Below are 7,353 nucleotides of genomic sequence, written 5' to 3' on the forward strand. Positions count from 1 at the left end.
CCGAGGTCCACGATATATAGAAGGAGACCACACGCTCCGCGTTGGCGTTCAGTTAGTAGGGATGAAGTGAGAACGGTCGGTGTAGATTCGAAGGTGGTGGGGTATCAGAGTGTTGATGTCGCAACGCATTCGTCCTTTCGGAGGTGCATGCACTCGGTCCATTGGACGGGTCTTGTGAACAACTTAAAAGGTGGATACGAAGGAGTATATATGTGTATATTGCAACGGATTTGTTAATTTCGTGCTGACTGAAATTGAATTCACCGACAATCGGTTTTTTGTTGGAAAAAATCTCCTCTTCTCTCTCCCTCTCTTTTTAGAGATTCCACTATGTACTATATACGAAGCAAAATGAGTGAACATATACTCTAAAATATGCCTATATACATCTGTATGTAGTTTGTAGTGGAATCTCTAAAAAGAATTACATTTAGGAACGAAGGGAGTATAACGGTGGGTGCGAGTCGGATCCCGCCATGACGCTAGGTGGGATCCCAAGTTGTTGAGCAGATGGCGGCGCCGAGGCGTGGCGAGACGTAATTTCAGCCGGAGCCAACAATGACACAGGCCTAGCATTCTTGGTGGGGTCGGGGCAATTTTAAACTTGAGATGGGCCAGGGTTCAAATTAGGGTTCGGGTCAAAGGAGTCATCGGTAAACCAAGGGTGGTTTAGTGAAACGTTTTAACAAGTGGTGGTGGCCATCAATCTGGATAGTGTGGAGCCAACGAAACGGAGGAATAAGGGTGAGGATGACTAGAAAAGTATCATGAGACTAATTTGATGTTCTACATATTGATATATTAGCATATTGCAACGGATTTGTTAATTTCGTGTTGACTAAAATCGAATTCATCGATAATCGGGTTTTTTGTTGTTGGAAATAATCTCCTCTTCTTTCACTCATCTTCTTTGATACTAGTGAGTACGAGTTGTAGCCCACCACGACATCGTTCAGGCTACAGCTTGTAATCACTGGCATCCGTTGATGACTTGAAAGCAATCTCCTCTTCTCTATCTCATCTTCCTTGATATTGGTGAGCACGAGTTGGAGCCCACCACGGCACCGGGCAGGAGACCGAGCCGCTGAGGGCATGGCGGTGTCAATGCAAGGCGGGATTTAATTCGAGCCAGTAGCAGCTGTGACACAGTGTCACATACACAAATGTTGTTGACAGAGTCAAGGCAAAATCAAAAATGAGATGAGTTAGAGGTTTAGATTAGGGTTGAAGTTGGAGGATGGTTTAAGAGGATCTTTGAGCAGGTGGGAATGGCCACCAAACTTGATGGTGTGGACCTCACAAAACGGAGGAATAAAGATAAACTGTGGGAACCGTAAGAGTCAATTTTAATATTCTAGATGTTAATGTAGTTTTTTATAACTTGATCAACTAGAAAAAGTCTAATTTAAAACAAAATATTGACTTAGAATGGAGGGAGTAGCGGCGTAGCCACTCACGGCAATTTGTATTGCTTCTTGGCATTTCTCATATGAAATGAGATAAGCTTATAGGGTGTATTCTAGAAAGTTGTTCAACACACGGTAGTAATCAAATGACATAACTACAATAAATGTTAGATTGTATCTCACGAAGCGTTTTTCTTCCTGCCTCCCTCCCGCGAAATCCTAGGAGCTAGGGCAGCGCCGGTGGTCTAGCTCCTCGTCGGCGAGATCACGGGCCTCTCACTCCCTCTGTTCGCCACTTCGGTGACAAGAGGGGCAGGGACCCTGTTTGTTTCGGACCGGTGGTGGTAGGGTGAAGTTTTTAGATTAGGTTTTAGTCCATAGTTAACGGTGGTGAGATGGTTTGTCCTCTCCATGCCTCGCCCTCGCCGTGATGGTGCTTCTTGGCATCGTTTGAAGGCGTAGGTGGATGGTTTGTCATAAGATTTGGTTTTCCGGGCCGGGTTTTTCTTCCGCAGGTTCGCCTCGCTGGCGCTGTGGTACGGAACGGATGGCGCACAAGTGGCACTCTCTGGCCAACACCCAACAAGTGGCGGTGCAAGCATTGAACCCGGACGAACGCACGAATACGACAGGAGTACGATCGAGGTGCGTTCCTAGCTAGCCGGCGCAGCCACGTCCACAGCCCTAGGCACCTAGCAAGCCAATAATCCCCATTCCCATGCCGTCGAGGTCGCGAGGCCGACGACGACTTGGCGCAACGCGCGGCGACCACGGTGGCCGGCCGGCGTATGGCGCGGACTGCGCGTGAGGATTAATTGCGCCGCCGGATTGTTTCCTCGGATCGCAGCAAACGTGTAGACAGAGTACAGCATGGGGCAATGGAGTACGCTACGTGAACGTGATGACGCGTACATCTTGGGCGCCTCGTACGTGCACATGGGTGGACGGACCTAACAGAAGCGCCGACCGATCAAGTTGACGCTGCCGGGTTCGATGCACGGCGTGCCATACATACACCGAACTCGAGAGAAAATTGGAGTCTCGGCACGGCGGCGACTGATCCTGCCGTCCTGCGTCGATGGATCGAGCAAGGCGTACCGTCCTCGACCAGGGATACGCTGACGTCACTGGTTTTTCAGGTTTTGTTGTACAGCTCAGCCATATCCCGTTTTGTCCACGGCAAGCAAGCACGCGCACCAAGCGCACGCGGTAAAGCCTGGACCAGCGCGATCCAGATTTTTTGTCCAAAAGGATCCTCTGGCCAACAGAATTGCCAAAAAAGACCACATGTCAAAAACATTGTCAAAAAGGACCCCCTCAGCGGTGGCGGCAGGCGCGCAGGCGACACGTGGCACCTGCCGCCACCGGATGAGGCGGCCGCGCGAGAAATAACCGTGTCAGCACAGTGCGCCGAGCCCGGACGGAACGGCCAGGCCTGGTGGGCCACGCCGCCACCTAGTGAGGCGGCCTCTCTGGCCGCTGTCGGGCGCGGGCCGACCACTCGTGATGCTCGCGGGCCCCGCCTGTGGGCCAGGCCGCCACTGCAGGAGGCGGCGACACTGCTGCTGCACACGCGACAACGGCGCAGACGGCGCTGATTCCCGTGCGGCGCTGATTCCGGTGGCGCAGATTTTCACGGGCGCTGCTTTTCCCAGCTCCTTGTTTTGCCTGCCACAAGTTTCGATGATCAGATTCCCGCCTAAACTTTGTAGTACTGATTGGTACGTAAACGACACTGATTAAAGCTATGCGTGATTCTCGCTTCCGTCTATTTCTCCAGCCGAAGCGACAGCATTCAGGCGTTGTTGTTGCTGCGTATGATGAGACACCGCGATGCTGAAATCCGATGCCGTGGTAGGTGAGTTCTGGTTTGTTCTGCCGACAATACAGTGGTCCTCTTCTTTTTAAACGCACATCCGCGACTCCGTGCGCATACACTCTCTCTCGCATATCTCTGGTTGCCTCCTCTACCTCTTAACTCTCTCTGAGCGCATACATAGACAGAAAGGAAAACTAGGTAGCCACTTTTACTCGTGATTTTGGTCGATTTGGAGTTTGATTTCGAAGATGATGAAGTTGAAGAAAAGTTAGATTAAGGTAAGATCTATCCATTTTTGTTGGTTTCATTCACATGCATGATGTTTTTGTTCTGTTTTATTAGTTCCTAAGTGTGTATTCTCTGTTGTTTTAGGCATAATTTTAGCACTTGAAGGAGTCATTTGGAGTCATTTAGAGCTTGAGGAGTAGGATTTGCGTTGCGAAAGTGAAGTACGAAGTTGAAGATCAAGGTATGAGCTTTGCAATACATTTATTTATTTGTGCATGCGGGGTGGTAATTAGTTAGTCTTTTAGCTCGTCATTAGCTATTCTATGTTAGTGCGTAGAGGTTAGAAATAATTTCAGACGACAGATACAACATTTACAATATTTTTTATTGCATGTGGTATGTTATTTCATGTGGTATGTTATTTTATGCGGTATGTTTATTAATAAGTCTATAGTTATGTCGCAATAATCTAAATTTTATATGTTAAGATTATGTGCTAATGTACTTAATGATGTATGTAATTAGGTAAAATAATTCATCTTAGTAACAAACAAGGAGGAGAAGACATGATTGAAGAAATTGTGTTTCCATTTTGTTAGCAGGAAGAAAAATCCGTGTGTAATATTGATGTTAATGTGATAACAGGTTGACTCCGTTCATATAGTACTGGCGACGGATATTTATTGGAACTATTTTGACGCTTAATTGCATTTGCAAGCACATCCATATTGGAGCTAAGGTAAAAAAATGATACTGTAATTTTGTTAATATTTTTTGTATTGATGTACTATTGTGAATAATGTGCATGTTGCTGTAAATATTATTATTTGTAGATAAATGATTGTTATCGTATGATGTGAAAAAAATTATATAAAGCCGAAAGAAACTAAATGTTTTACTCATATGATATTAAAATGTTATTATCGTACTATTATGTTTACTGGTTGTTTGGATAGCAAGTAATTACCATGGGTTTTGTCATAACATGTTGTAAGAAAAATAGTTTGACATAACCTGTTGTAAGAAAAATGACACTCATATGATATTTAAATGTTATTATCGTAATATTATGTTTAGTGGTTGTTTGAATAGCGAGTACTTACCCTCAGTTTTGTCATAACCTGTTGTAAGGAAATTATGTAGAAAACCATATTTTACTAATAGTCGTTTTTCCAGAAGTTAAGTTTTTGCATGTTACGAGAACTATTTTAGGATATTTTTGGGGTAGTTAGAGAAAAGCAAACAGAGTTTTAGTTTGTTACGCTCATAGACAAGTTTGAGAAAAATAGATCTGTAAATACCCGTTAACCAAACAACCCCTTAAAGTCTAAGCAAATGATTTTAAAAACAAACCGAATATTTATAACGAAAATACGGTTATTATTTTAGTCATAAGATATGTAAATGTTGTCATCGTTACTAAATGTTCAGTTACTAATTATTTGAAATGTAAACATGTATGTTGGTTAGGTACTATGGAAAATTTAGTAGTGTACTATGGGAACGTCTTACGCGACGGTCCATGCGGGGTGGATGTGTCCTTCTGCGAGTCGACTACAGTAGTGGTGAGAGACATGGTCAACGTGGGTTACGCAGCGGTTAGAAGGTGCATCCGAGCGGTGTTTGGCCCAGTGATGCAGGAAAAAAAATGACAATGGAGGCCTTCGTCGTTGACGGAGGAAATGATGGGACAGTTGCCCGTTGGGGTTTGCGGCCTGTCACAGGTGATCGGTCGTGGGGGTCGTACATGAGGTTTGCAAGCAATCCCAATAACTCAATGTATGGTCAGCCGATGGTGTATGTGGAGTTCATTTCAGTCACTGATGTTGCCGGATGCAGTAGCAGGGGTGGTGAGGTCGAGTTGGCCATTACATCAGCCCCTAGCATCGGCCCATCGGAACCGACGGGCGGCCAGCCTGTGTATGACACAGGATATTGGTCGGCGGCCGTTGACATGAGCGAACACGTAGAGGGATTGCCGGAGGCGCTAGATGATGATGATCATTCTTCTGCGTCTTCGGAGTCAAGCGGAGAAGAAGATGTTCCTCCTCAGAGGGCGGTCGCGGCGGCACTGCAACCTGTGTTTTTACAGGATATGAGCATCACCAACGAATTTCACTCTGCTTCTGGCCTAGGAGCGGGAAGCCTGGAGGTTGGGCAAGTTTTCCCAGATAAGAAGTCTGCTTACCAGGCAATGGGTAGCTATGCAATCGGCATCCACCGCCAGCATAGAGTGAAGCAGTCTGATAAAAAAGAGTTGAAGGTCATATGCATCCACACCGCGAAAGGTTGCCGCGGAAGAGTTCTCGCTAGACTGAAGCCTGGGGTATGTCAGTCATGGCATATCACAAAAATAGTGGAGCATACCTGTGAGCAAACTGGGACTCTTTCAGATCACTGCAATGTGACAGCAAAATTTGTGGCACAGACGATGGAAACAATTGTGCAGGGAAGTCTCAACATTAGTGTTAGGGCTCTGCAAAAAGATGCAGAGGATCTAATTGGATTCCCTGTTAGCTACAGCAAGGCTAGGCATGCGAAGGAAAATATATTTAAGAACTTGTATGGTACCTATGAGGAGGCATATTCTTATGCCCCTAGAATGCTTCATCAAATAGCAAGTGCTAATAGGGGAACTCAAGTTTGGCGGAGAGAACGTCCAAACCCAATGAACCCGGGTGAGCTAATCCTGGACCGCTTATTCTGGGCATTCGCCCAGACTATACAAGCCTTCAGGCACTGTCGCCCGGTATTATCTGTTGATGGTACCTTTCTCACTGGAAAGTACAAGGGCACACTATTGGTGGCGATTGCAGCGGATGCAAATAATCAGCTTCTTCCTATTGCATATGCATTGGTCGAGAGCGAGAACAAAGATAGCTGGTTGTGGTTCCTGAGCTGCGTGAAGATGGGTGTTGTGAAAGAGCGTAAAGGTGTTTGCATCATTTCTGATCGCAACACTGGATTATTAAGCGCTCTTGAAATAATTAAGGCGTCGGAAGAAGAGTGGGGCTGGCCCGATCTAGAGGGAAGGTGGTGCATGAGGCATTTGGCAGCAAACTTTTACTCCAAATTCAAAAACAAGGATTGGTTCAAGTTATTCAAGAGGATGTGCATGCAAAAAACTGTAGCCAAAATGAATGCGATATGGGCAGGTATCAATGGTGAGATCGACCGCGCGGCCTTGCCGCAGAGAGAAGACCGGAGGGGTCATAGGACGGTCATAAATTTGAGCCAGTGGATCACCGAGAATTGCCCTCATTTGGAGAAGTGGGCACAGGCTCACGACACCGGGGCTCGGTATGGAATAATGACCAGCAACATGTCAGAGGTGTACAATGGTGTTCTTAAAGGGGTGCGAGCACTGCCTATCACAGCCCTAATTGAAGAAACTTGGAACCGGACCCTGTCATACTTTGCAGACAGGGTCACCGTCGCCAAAGCACAAGTTGAATTGAACAAGCCATGGTCCGAGAAGATGCAAAGACATCTGGACGAGAAAGCAAAGAAGTCCCAAAGTCATGGCTGCAGGAAAGTGGACGCACTTAGGAATAAGTGGGAGGTCAATGTGCGAGCCAAGTACGTTAAGGGTCACCACAGAGGATCAAAAAAGCAAGCTGTCACCCTTGGCTCAACCTCCTGTGAGTGCACTTGTAACAAGCCCAAGCTTGAGGGCTACCCTTGCAGTCATGTGCTCCGGGCGGCTGCTGTTCAAAAAATCAGCGTCGAGCCATACATATCGCCGTACTTCAACATGTACAATCTGTACAACACTTGGAACGGTGAGTTCTGGGCTTGGGGCATTGATATGAACTACAAAATGTTGTGGCCAGATGGGCCGAAATGGGTTCCGAACACCGACTTGATGAGAACCGCAAAGGGACGACGTCAATCTAGGCG

At 46.4% G+C, this 7,353-nt stretch overlaps 1 long non-coding RNA gene across 1 annotated transcript; it reads left to right on the forward strand.

Annotated features, from left to right (window-relative positions):
* Positions 1 to 3,360: 3,360 nt before the first annotated feature.
* Positions 3,361 to 4,195, forward strand: LOC123058628 (uncharacterized). The gene is made up of 3 exons (XR_006427248.1): positions 3,361 to 3,503; positions 3,598 to 3,694; positions 4,099 to 4,195. It is a non-coding gene; the product is annotated as an uncharacterized lncRNA (long non-coding RNA).
* Positions 4,196 to 7,353: the final 3,158 nt, after the last annotated feature.

The sequence above is a fragment of the Triticum aestivum genome, chromosome 3A (assembly GCF_018294505.1).
Source record: "Triticum aestivum cultivar Chinese Spring chromosome 3A, IWGSC CS RefSeq v2.1, whole genome shotgun sequence".
Taxonomy (NCBI): domain Eukaryota; kingdom Viridiplantae; phylum Streptophyta; class Magnoliopsida; order Poales; family Poaceae; genus Triticum; species Triticum aestivum.